The 14,056-nt window shown below is 38.9% G+C and overlaps 1 long non-coding RNA gene across 1 annotated transcript in view; it reads right to left on the reverse strand.

Annotated features, from left to right (window-relative positions):
- The window catches only part of LOC118767375, a 28,335-nt gene extending 14,695 nt beyond the window's left edge, over positions 1–13,640 (reverse strand). The window contains exon 1 of the long non-coding RNA XR_005003294.1: positions 13,076–13,640. This is a non-coding gene — a long non-coding RNA (uncharacterized LOC118767375). The remainder of the gene's footprint in view (positions 1–13,075) is intronic.
- Positions 13,641–14,056: the final 416 nt, after the last annotated feature.

Consider the following 14,056-nt stretch of genomic DNA (forward strand, 5'->3'; position numbering starts at 1 on the left):
GTTGCAAGTCACTTGCCCAAGGTGCCACAAAGTGAGATCTATGAGGTTGGGACGGATGTAAGCTTTTTCATTCTTCCTGGGCGTCAAACTAATACACCTGCTTGATCTCTTACCTGTCTTGGTTTTTTTTTTTTTGCTTTCTGAAAATTTGAACTATATATTACATACACCCACGTGGTTACACCAGTTTGATCCTCCCTAACTGAACTTCCTCCTCTCCTGGACTCTCATCTCTCTTACCTTCTCCTTGAACTTTCGGTACTTCTTCCCATCCATCCAACCATCACTCCGCCCGGACTACTATTGGATCTTTGTATTTTTCGGACTCTACCTCTATGCAGCTCATGGCCTCCATTCGCCACCAATATTGTAATATCTTTTCCTATATGGACCACACACAAACACTCACTCATATGCATACAAAGACATATACTCACGCTTACACACACGTACATGTACATATAACAGACCACAAATACACAGAGATGCAGTCAGTCACACACAGTACACGACACACAAAGAACCTCACACAGTGAAACTACTTCTCCATACCACTCAAACACACATACCAGCAAGCACACAGACACACCACAGTCCACGCATTCACTTTCCTATAAAAAAAATTACCTCAATTAATCTACTCTTTACTTCGGCCAGTCAGCGGCTAAACGTGTAGACCACGTGCCTTCTCTCGCCAGAATAGTTTCTTTTTTAATTATTTCGCCCTTTCTTCTTCCTTCTTTTCCAGTTCTCTCGGTCCTCCCCACTTTTCCCTCTATCCCAAGCAGGACAATATCCGTAACTTATAGCCATTAACTTTTTTCATTTCCCTGACTGTCAAGCTAATAGCGTTGCTTGAGAACGTACGCCGTCCTTTTTGTGGGCTTTTTTTGTCGTTTGTTTCTGTTCCTCGCTGTGTGCGTGCGTATATGTGAGTATATGTGCGTGTATGTATGTATGTATGTATGTATGTATGTGTGAGAGTGTGTGTGTGTGTGTGTGCATATAAACATGTATATATATATATATATATATGCGTGTGTATGTATATAAAGATATTGATAGATGTAAGTATATGTACATGAGTATATGAATATATAAGTATATGTGTGTATATATGTATAACAATATGTGTATATACAAGCACACGTATACAAACACATATACAACAATAAAGAATGCTTATTGATTAGTTTTGGAGTATGTAACTTTTACTAAAACAATGTAATTACTAAAGTCTATACTATCTGGAAAATTCTTTAAAATTCTAATTTTAATACATATATGGTTACTCTTTTACTTGTTTCAGTCATTTGACTGCGGCCATGCTGGAGCACCGCCTTTAGTCGAGCAAATCGACCCCAGGACTTATTCTTTGGAAGCCCAGTACTTATTCTATCGGTCTCTTTTGCCGAACTGCTAAGTTACGGGGAAGTAAATACACCAGCATCGGTTGTCAAGCGATGTTGCGGGGACAAACACAGACACACAAACATATACATACACATACATATGCAAATATATACATATATACGACGGACTTCTTTCAGTTTCCGTCTACCAAATCCACTCACAAGGTTCGGTCGGCCCGAGGCTATAGTAGAAGACTCTTGCCCAAGATGCCACGCAGTGGGAATGAACCCGGGACCATGTGGTTTGTAAGCAAGCTACTTACCACACAGCCGCTCCTACGCCTAAAGATAACTAATTTTAATTCACTGCGAGACCTCGTTCCCTTTTTGTCTTTTTAATCTCTCTGTGTCTCTCTCGCTGTCTCTCTATCTCTGTCCCTCCCCTCCTCTCTCTCTCTCTCACTCTTTTTCTCTCTTACACTTAGGACTGTGACATGAAATTCCTTTGCTGAGAACTCCTTTCGTGTTAACGTAGTTCATACGATTAACGAGAATAAAAACTTATTATTTTCCATCTCTGTACAGTTGTAGTTGTATGCCTATGTAGGTTATTAATATTAAAATATGCAAATATAAATATCGACGGAAGAGTAATGCAGAACAAATCAGTTATATAATCACGTGTTCAAACCTACAGTAAGTTTTTCAACATGATTTTTGTTTCCAGTTCATATACACAGCACACGTGCATTCCATTTCCCCGCCAAGCAGAGTAACGAAATCTTCTGATAAACAGATATACAATAAATAGAGGACGTTTGTGTGGTTAAGTTAACAGAATACCTGATTTCTTCATAAATTCTAATGTCTTTGAGTTCTTGCTATTATTCTAAACTAGCAGTATCGCCCGGGGTTGCTCGGGTTTTTTTCGACCCTTTAGAATTGGAATTTTTGAAAAGTAGATATTTTGCATTATGTAGCTTGTTATTCTTTTTAAGTGAACATTTTTCTGGTTGAAATACACCGAAAAAATAGGGATTTTCATAGAAAAAAAAGCACCTTTTTGATGTAAATAATATTTGGTGTTTAACATGGTCCGATTTGAATTTTTCCTTCTACGGAAGGAAGAGCAAGCCTTCTCCTATCATACTCTCAATTTTGATCAACTTGCACCATAGGGTCTCGGAGGAAATAGTGTTAGTTGAAGGCTACCAAACCTGCCATACACAGACAACTTCAACTTTATAAATAGAGAGATTTATTGATTGTGTAACTGTTATTAGCTGAATAAAGAATACAAAAAAAAAAAATTAATGATAGCATACCTGAAAAATTACACAATTTGGAGTAATATTATTTCGGTGTATCCTGCTTGTATTTTGACTGGATTTAGCACAAGATGTTTACGGAAAACAATTCCTTATACATATGTGTATCGAAATTCCGCGCCCCAACATAAATAGACCACTCTCAATTCACCTAGGATTTGGCTTAAGCCAGCGATAAACGTGACACACACTCAGCTGGAAAAATCAATACTTTGTCAGCTGTGGCGAGCTCTTATCGACTGCTTGCACAGTACTGCCAGCAGTATTCATTTGCGAGTTACGGTTTGCCCCTGTTTTCACGTGAGCGCTCTTTTTCATATAATTATCTCAACTTAAACTAGCCACTTCAGAACTCTTTCCCAAAATTAAAAATCCTTAATTCGGTCTGTTTGATTAACATTTTTGCCAACTACATTTTACAATTTTTGGGGGGCTACACATTCACCGCTTTTTCCTTAGGACTTTTTCTATTGCGCAAACTGATAATATTCCACCATGCCTCCACGCAAAAGATCCAATATAGCTCGGCAAACAAATGCTGCAAAGAAAAGTAAACGTATGCATGCAAATGAATCGAACGAGGACGCCAACAGGAGGAACTCACTCAGTGCACTTAGGATGGTTTCAGCGCGAAGAAGGGAAAGTGAAGAGCAGCGTTGTGATCGGTTAGCACGTATTGCTGCGCAACGGGTCACCCAGAGCAACGAGCAACGTTCAGCACGCCGAACAAGAAATGCTTCCTCAACTGCTGCTGCACGAGCGGCGGAGACTGCAGCATAACTCGCAGTTCGACTCACAAGAGATGCTTCCTCAACTGCTGCTGCACGAGCTGTAGAGACTGCAGTACAACGCGCAGTTCAACTTACAACCCAGCGAAACAGCAGGTAAACATACTATTTCTCTTTATGTCATATCTTTAGGCTCAACCTTTCCATCTGCTAAACAGCGCACGTCAGTAGTTATGTGATAAGGAAAATAAACTCAATTACAGCCGGTTTTTTACAGATCGACCTACTGCCCCAATGGAAAACAATGACAACGGTGTGCGCGTATTACTCTGCATGTTCACTATTTCACTAAATAAATCAAACAACGCAGGGAACATTTGCCATTATGATTTCTTTCACTCATTTCAGAGGTGCATCCGTGAATGGTCTAATAACTAAACAGGCATACTTAACAAACAGCCCCGGGCAACGCCGGGTATGCCTGCTAGTATATATATATATATATATATATACACATATAATATATGTTTGTATGTATATATAACTACTTATCTCTATGCATACACATATACATACATATGCGTGTCATGGAACCTTAACTCCTTGCTGAGTTTATAATATAAATCCCGTTCTGTGTGTGTATGGTGTGTGTGTGTGTGTGTGTGTGTGTGTGTGTGCGTGTGTATTTGTATGTGTGTGTAAAAGATTATAGCAGCCGTATTTTTCAACTGATTTTCTCCAAACTGGGAGCATTCATTACTTATGTTCCAGGGATGATTTTAGACTCTTAAAATTTTTCATATAATGAGTAACGGGCCCCCAGTGGGGGGCAGAAAACGCCCGTTCCTGGGTTACGTGGAGAAGAGAGGTAACATTAGATTCACGTCTTTCAAAGATTTTAAAAATATTTACTTCCGGTTTTCTGGCGCCAGTGACGTATAGACGTCTATCTATATATTTCTAGCCATCTATGTCTATCTCTATCTCTCTATATCTCTCTATCTATATCTATCTCTATATCATTCTATCTATCTCTCTATATTTCTTTATCTATCTCTATCGCTATATCCATCTATCTATCTCTGTATCTATCTGTTTATACCTTCTCTATCTGTATCTATCTTATTTGTCTAACTAGCTATCTCTCTCTCCCCCTCTCTCCATATCTCACTCAGTCTCTATAGTTTTCACTTTCATTTTTCAGACGCTATTGTTTTCACTTTAAGTTCAATCGCTATTTTTTTCTCTCTCTAAGTTTTCAATCGCTATTTACAAACAACGACAAATTACTGACAGAAAGATGTTCACAATTACTGATGAAAGTAATTTCATACGTAATTTATTGACAGAATTTTCACGCCTAAAAGTTCATAAATTAATGAATAAAAATACAGTACAGTACTGCACTGTATAATACATTAATTAAATAGAAAATACGTAGTGTACCGTCGATGAGTAAACAAAGAATCGTACATACTGTACGGAAAACAAAACTCGGGAGGCGAGTGTGTGTGGTGTTGTTTTGCATTTATAATAAAATATATACAAATTTAAAAAGTAATAAAAAATGTACAGTACAGTATTGTTTCAGGGGTTTTTGGAACGTAACAACCGCAATAGTCGAGGGATTACTGCGTGTGTGTGTATTCATACACACACACACACATACACACACACACAAACACGACAGGAACAAAGACAGACAGATAGACAGATAGCTAGTTGTTAATGCTTATGCATTCGAACATTAATTGAAGTGTCATTCATTAACTTTCACATGGAAAAGTTTGACAGTGACTCCGAATTTCGGCTTAGTTGCCTTCGCCAGTTGGTAAAATGCCGTTGGTTCAAATATTCTTTTCAACTCTAGGCACAAGACCCGAACTTTTGGGGGAGGAGGCCAGTCGAGTAGATGGACCCCAGTACGCAACTGGTACTTAATTTATCGATCCTGAAAGGATGAAAGGCAAAGTCGACCTCGCGGAATTTGAACTCAGAACGTAACGGCAGACGAAATACCTATTTCTTTACTACCCACAAGGGGCTAAATGCAGAGGGGACAGACAAGGACAGACATAGGTATTAAGTCGATTATATCGATCCCAGTGCGCAATTGGTACTTTATTTATCGACCCCGAAAGGATGAAAGGCAAAGTCGACCTCGGCAGAATTTGAACTCACAACGTAGCGGCAGACGAAATACCACTAACCATTTCGCCCGGCGTGCTAACGTTTCTGCCAGCTCGCCGCCTTCGTTGGTTCAAATAGCGTCATGCTTACAACATTCTATGTAGTTCGAAGTCATTCATCTCGCAACAAGGAAACTCATTAAGGTTTAGATAGAATGAATTTAACTTGAGACACTGCTCTTTCTACCTTCTGTGTGTATGTGTTCGCGCGCGCGCTTCCATCAGTTCTCTTTTCTCAAATGTCTCCTTATTCTCCCACAAGATTCTTCGTTCTTCCTTTCTGCTTTTCGAATATTTGCTTCTGATGCATTTTCATTTGTCTTTATGATGTTATTCTCAATGGAATCGGCATTTTGAAAATCCACTAAAATTTGTGATGTTACCAAGCAATTCTTTATATCAAGTGCAAATGAATTTCTCGTACCTGCGTCGGGGTTAAGTTTTCTCTAATCATAACACTTTTTTTTTTATATATATACTTCAGTTCTTATTTACTCTCAAATTCTGCCTGAATTTATTTGTCATCAGAATTGCCAGCAAAATTGTCGGCTTCACAGTCCACAGCCTTATTTTGCGATTGAATTTTCCCCGTTGACTAGAATGTGATCCAGTTATGCCCTAGTGTTATTTAGGTATTTTTAACATCCACAGCTTGCTTTTTCTCTTTGAGTATTGTACACCTAAATCGATAATTACACATTCTATTTGAAATTTCGATTGGTAAGCTAGTGAAAGGTTGTTCCCTTAACATTTTTGCATTTCTAGCACATCCAATAATTTTAAACTTGTGTTTTAGGAACTGCTTTACTTAGGATCATTGAAAACTGAACCATGTTTCCTTCATTTATAGAGCAATAGCATAAGATTGCAGTTTATAAAACGAATGATGCTTTCAACTTAATTCAAAGCTTTATAGGTCCTTGGACTTGGGAGTAATCTTGTACTTCTGATGGCTGAATTGTTTCCAGCTTATTATTACGAACTTTTGAGAAGCATCTTTCTTTTTCTCGTGTTTTTATGACGAACGGTAGCATTTTCATGGATGATCCGATGTTCTCGTTTGCAGATTACCTCATTGCATTGCTCTTCTGCCAAAGCAGTGATGTCGCCCAAATATCGATTTCAGGATCCGATTGAAAGTTGAAATATGTTTTTACACTTTAAAAACCTTAAGCCATTAATGTCTTGTTTCAGTTCGTTCGTGCTATTTATTGAAGAAAGCAACCCTTCACAACGAATGGCACCGTCTTTGGGGAATGGTCGCTTAGGTTCTATTTGTTGTTTGACAATGAGAAATGTTAGCAAGTCTTGAAAGTCACCGCTGAGTTCAACGAAAAGGTTGAATTCATGCTAATATAGATAGAGATAGAGTCGGTTATTGTTTACCTTCGATTAGCGAAAGATCGAACATAGCAGTTTGTCGACACTCGTCATTCATAGTTGCTCATTGAGAGAATATTGCTTGTTTTCTGAAGCATTTCAGATATTTCTTCATCCCGAAAAGAATCTTCAAGCTCTTGTTTATAGGTTTCATCTAGTTGGGGTTTTTTTTCAAACTTCGGTTGGAATTGCATGATTTTGGCGGGATTGTTTCAATTGTTCCAAAGAGAAGAAAGCATTCTAAACGTTCGGGCACCATAAGAACAATGCAATTCATCCAACGGATTCAAAACATTATTGACGATGATCCCGGAAAATCAATGAGGGCCGTCGCCAAAGAATTTCAGACGTTAAAGTGGACTATCAGAACTGTGGTGCGTGAAGACATTCGATACAAGTCGTATATATTGAGAAGCCAATGGGGAAACCGTTTGATCCGTGACAAGCTGTTATCTAACAAAATTAACCCCCCCCCCACGAACATAGAATGCTTAGGTTCTTCTTTGATGAGAAAAAATTCGACCAAAGCAGGAGAAATGACAGATGGTTACGTACAAATTCTACTGATGTCCCCCAAAGTGATGCACACTAAGTGTCCCACAGCTGTGAAGGTTTTAAGAGTAGTGAGTAACAAAGGGTATGGCTTTAAATTGCATCCAGTAGTGAGGCCCTAGTTAGGGAATTCCACAGTTTTGAGGAATCCGGAATCAACTCAGCCATGAGTTAATTAGCCAGCCGGTCGGGCAGATGGAACTCGTCAACCTGAGGGTGAAACGATCCATCCGGGAGAAAAAAAATTCTGATTCCAAATCTCCGTTGCATCACAGACATAGTCATGGGAAAGGCTTCGGCAGTTAAGCCTAAAGGAAAATCCAGAATCATGGGAAAGGCTTCGGGAGTTAAGCCTGAAGGAAAATCGAGAATCGCATCCCCCGGAGCAGTTAGAAGTTGTCTTTAACTTTATTGCCATCGCTCCTGCGACGGCGCTGTTGCCAAATTGTAACAGTTGTGTTGTTCCTTTGGATCCATCGGTGACCTGGAGAGTGGAAGAGACGCTGCGTGAGCAACTGCCTGTCTTCCATCGCATACTACCCAGGCCTTGACCTATTGAACACCTTATACTTGAAGGCACTAACTCCACAGACAACACTGTTACAGTAGAGCGGACAACCAAGACCCTCATTCACGGACATTAATGACAGACGGAGGTCGTAGAGAAGTAACAAACAACATGTCATGCCACCTCACAACTCTTTCCACGGGGTCCTAAAATTAATGCTGCTGGATTCATTAAGATACTGGAGACAATTAAGCCTTGGATGATAGAAGTTCATAATGGGTGGTCATACGTGTTTCAACAAGAATCAGCGCCTCTCACGGAGTCCACGTAACCCAAGAATGGGTGTCAAACAATCTTTACGATTCTATAACAACAAACATGTGACCTCAAAGCTCGCCAGATTTAAATCCTATGGACTTCGTTTAGGGAGTTGTTGAAAAGGATGGGGGGTGTAATTAACATCCTCACAAATCCATAGCTTTCTTGAAAGCTGCCATTGTCCAGGTTAAGTCCGAAATGAATAAGGATTATTTAATGCAGGCATAACGATTCAGGTCCCGCACCGCAGCAGTCAGAGAAGACGAAGGCGGATTCATAGAATAAGCGTATAAGAAAGCTTACTGAAATCACGTGCACAAATCTTTATTGGAATACAGTTGGTTTTTGGTAGATCAGAGTTCTCTTTTTATTATTAAATTACCAAATATGTCCTTAAATACATACATGCTCACACACACACAGAAAATAAGCTAGATGCCTTTTGAGATGTGGATCTTATGTTTATTGGTCAGAATAAGCTGGAAAGACAGAGTAACATCGCTGCAGTACTAGAAAAGCTAAAAATCTAAAGAAACCTATTGTTAAGAACCAAGTCCACAAAGCTATCAAATTTTGGACACACGATGCGCCACGAGGCATTCATTGTCCAAGACCATCCTGAGAGGAAGTGTGGAAGAGAAAAGAGCAAGAGACCCTCAAAGACGTTTGTCAGCATCAACGAAATGGACTCTGGATTCCAGAGCCTCGCTGATTGCACGCATGCGGCACAATAGCAGCGAAGAGTCTAAGCAAGCCGATCTCTGGACAGAGATGGAGCATCTGGCTGCTACCTCTGCTGCAGCAGATGCTAATGTGTGTGTGTGTGTGTGTGTGTGTATGCATGTGACCACCACGTGACCGACCAGACCATCAGATGTAGTTACACATCGCTGGTCACAATGCGCTCGCATTGTTTTAGCCTTCGAATGACGCCACCCCGCTGGCTAAGCGAGCAGGCCAACAGAAGAAAGAGTGGGAGAAAGAGTGGTGAAAGAGTACAGCAGGGATCACCCCCCCCCCTGTCGGAGCTTCGTGGAGCTTTTAGGTGTTTTCGCTCAATAAACACTCACAACGCCCGGTCTGGGAATCGAAACTGCGATCCTACGACCGCGAATCCGCTGCCCTAGCCACTGGGCCATTGCGCCTCCATATGTATGTATGTACGTATGTATGTATACAAGATTGTTCCAAGTACAAAAACGCATGGGGCATATTCGGATCCGTAAGGAAGCCATTCACATATTTTGTTATGGAGGAAATTTCTCGCTGCAGACAAACTAGCTATAAATACACCGAGTCACTTCACAGCCTTCCCTACCGAGACTTTTGGATGCATGCATTTTGGAATGGTTATCTTCTTTCCTGCAACAGAGATCTGCTCAGCTTGAGCAGCATCGCGGGGATTCCGCTAAATGGATTTGTCTACTCATTTGTAAGTGAACTACAAGTTGATGCGGGTCTTTGCTGCAATTAGCGACAAGGTTAAGATGCTGGATTACTATCTAAATGTTGAAACCTTACTTCTACTTGTGTCCTAGCAAGATGCAACAGTCTTCTTGATTCGGTGTTATTGATGAAAAACAGATTTCATTTTTATTTCACAGCCGAGTGGTTTCCAGAAGGGAAGACAGTTCGACATAAACGTAAACAACAAATCAACTCATATTGAATGCATGTAAAAAAACAATAACAACAACGTCAAAACAATGATATATGTATATAGCGGGGAAATCATATTTTGTTAGCTTCCAGGAACAAGTTGATTTTTAGGGAATCCCAGTTTATCACACTGGATATATCGAGGAGTAATCAATAACAGAAACCATGGTCTCTTAGATTCGCAAATTACGATGGAAAAAAATCTGGATTATACAGAATTTTTTCGTTCTTTGTAACATATATATGTGAATGTATATTATAGAGAGAGATAAATATATATAGATAGATATATAACTATATAGATATATGAATGTGTGTGTGTGTGTGTGTGTGTGTGTGTGTGTGTGTGTGTGTGTGTGTACACGCACACACAGAGGCATAGGTTTATATATATATGTAAACACACACACACACACACACACATATATATATATGTAAATGTAATATGTGACAATTATTCGGTAGCCATGATAAAACTCCGAGTTTCGGAGTTATCAATATATATATATATATACAACACTTGCTGCGTGGAATGTGTTTATAAGCCATTTAAAAACACACAAAAACCGTTCGATTCACTTCAACATTTAAATTTAATATGTCAAAATATTTTCGTCTTTTTCAGACCGCGACCTCTTCACTGACAAAATGCAGCACGGAACTTTGTGAGTGAAGAGGTCGGGGTCTCAAAGCGACGAAAATATTTTGACAAATTAAATTTAAATGTTGAAGTGAATCTAACGGTTTTTGTGTGTTTTCAAATGGCTTATAAACACCTTCCACGCTGCAAGTGTGTTTGTTTCAGCACACGATCTCAGATCAGGTCACTTGCTATGCAAGTACATCACCGTAATATATATATATATATGTGTGTGTGTGTGTGTGTGTGTGTGTGTGTGTGTGTGTGTATACACGCACGCACACAGACATAGGTTTATATATATATATATATATATATATATAGAGAGAGAGAGAGAGAGAGAGAGAGAGAGAAATAGATTTATATATCTATATATACATACCTAGTCATCATGTATACATGTACACTCATGCATACATACATAGATACATACATACATACATACATACATACATGCATGCATGCATGCATGCATACATACATACATACATACATACATACATACATACATACATACGTACGTACATACATACATACATATATACATACATACATACATACACACACACTCATACATACATACATACATACATGCATGCATACATACATACATACATACATACATACATGCATACATACATACATACATACATACATACATACATACATACATACATACATACATACATGCATGCATGCATACATACATACATACATACATACATACATACATGCATACATACATACATACATACATACATGCATACATACATGCATGCATACATTCATACCTTTTCTTTAAAAGTGAAAGTGAAAGTAAAATCCTTAGTCAACAGTTGGAGTAAGGTGTAAAGTGATTAAGTATCGTTCAATGATATCTTTGTTACTCCGATTCCCACACGGCATGCATTCGAGCAGACATTTCTCAATAAGTTTATCAAGACTACCTGAATAGTTCGCACGTGTGGGGCGAAACTCCGAGTAGCAATGATCCAACTGTTTTCACATATTTATGTTTATCCAACTGTTTTCACATATACATATACACACATACAGAAAAAACATACACGCATATACACAGATGCACGCGCGCACCACACACACACACACACAACACACACACACACACATGTAATGTCTATGCGTGTATGTGCGCGTGTGTGTGCGAGTAGTGCATGCGCGAATGCACGCACGTCTGTCTAAATCTAATGCATAGAAAAGCAAGCCGTAATAAATCAACCTTGATTTTATTTCACAGGATGAGGAAAGTAATTATTTGAAGAAAAAGTAGAAATTTGTGAATGAAAACGAAAGAAAAAGTAACAATCGTCGTTTTTCTCACATTTTCTCTCTTATTCATAGACACACGCATACACAAAACAACAGCTTTTCGTCTAATCCTAGTGTTATAAAGCATTTTTTTACACACAGATTGCAAAATACAAACATACAAACACACATTCACGTAACAAGATATGCGCATATCTAATGACAAAAATTAAAATTTTGTGCTTTTACGTCCGTATAAATACACACGCTTGTGTGCACGCGCGTGTGTAGGTATATAAGTATGAATATGTTGGTGTGTGTGTATGCGTTTTGAAAGAGTTTTATTCCCCACTTTCTCTTACTCTCTCTTTCTCACCCCTCATATGTATATATAAAAATATAAACATAAAGGTATACATATTTGTGTGTGTGTGTGTGTGTGTGTGTGTGTAAGTTCATCTCAAGCAAGAGAAAACAAATTTGGTTGATGGTTGAAGAGAAACGAAGGAAAAGAGGAAGGAGACCAGGTAGATGGAGAGGGGGAGAAAGGAAAGAATGAATGAAAGGAAAACAACGGAAACGGTAAGGAAAGAATTTGGGGGGGGGGAAGTAAACAGAAAAAGGGGACACGGAAAAAAAAGGAGGAGGAGGAGGAGGAGGAAGAAGAGGAAGAAGAAGAAGAAGAAGAAGAAGAAGAAGAAGAAGAAGAAGAAGAAGAAGGGGAAGGAGAAGGAGAAGAAGAAGAAGAAGAAGAAGAAGAAGAGAAGAAGAAGAAGAAGAAGAAGAAGAAAGAGAAGGAGAAGAAGGGGAAGGAGAAGAGGAAGAAGAAGAAGAAGAAAAAGAAGAAGAAGAAGAAGAAGAAAAAGAAGAAAAGGAAGAAGAAGAAAAAGAAGAAAGAAGAAGAAGAAAGAAGAAGATCGACGCTGACGACAAGAAAAATAATGGGAAGAATAAGAATGCGAAGAACAGAAAATAAAGAATAAGGGGTCAAAGTGATGATCTGGTAGAAGTAGAAGCGACAGGAAAACAAGGTGAGATGAGGTAAGGTGGCATAAAAGAGTCTTCTATAGACAGCTACCATTTCTCCAACAGTACAAGACACATATTGAATGGTAAGGTTTAACAACTTCAAGAAGAACACCAGATACTTACAGCAGATATTTGTATTTTCCTCTCGAATCGCTTTCCACCCCAGCTTATTGCCACTTCTTTCAACATTACCGCCACAACTGGCACCACCATTACCACTACCACCACGATCTCTTACTACGACAAGAACTACCACCACCGGCAGTGATAGTTGTAGTAGTAGTAGTGGTGGTAGTAGCAGCAGCAGCAGCAGCGGTAGTGGTAGTGGTAGCTTACCTACGCTTGTCTTTCACAATTCAGATTTGCAGCGAGGCGATGAATTTCGTATCCACACTGCTATCTCTCTGGTGTCAGCATAACAAAAACAATAGAGAGAGAGAGAGAGAGGATGGAGCATATGTGTGCATATGTGTGCATATGTGTGCATATGTGTGCATATGTGTGCATTCGGCGATATATGCGACGAGAGGCACTCACCTAGTTGGCTCTCGAAAAGATTCTCTTAAACGTTACTGCGAAACCTTCCAGGAATCACCACCACGTCTCCTTCCCCGCACCGTCTTTTCCACGGTGCTTCGCTATTTTCTTCGCACTCTCACACCATCTTAGTGTGTCGTTTTCTTCCTCACAGTAAATCATCGTTCTCACATGTTCTCGTTAACTGCTCTACACTACCGACACTATACACTCACACTGCATTTCGACATACGTACGTCCACACGCACATACATACATACATACATACATACACACATACATACATACGTACATACATACATACATTATGTATGCATTATAATGCATGTGTGTGTGCACAAAGACAAACATAGGCTCATATGATTGTATGTACCTATATATCTATATCATCTATCTATCTATCTATCTATCTATCTATCTATCTATCTATCTATCTATATATCTATCTATTATATTATATATATTATATATATATAATATATATATATATATATATATATATATATATATATATATATACCATATATATATATACATATACACATAACACACTCCACATACGTATAT

This window comes from Octopus sinensis, linkage group LG21, assembly GCF_006345805.1.
Source record: "Octopus sinensis linkage group LG21, ASM634580v1, whole genome shotgun sequence".
Lineage (NCBI taxonomy): Eukaryota > Metazoa > Mollusca > Cephalopoda > Octopoda > Octopodidae > Octopus > Octopus sinensis.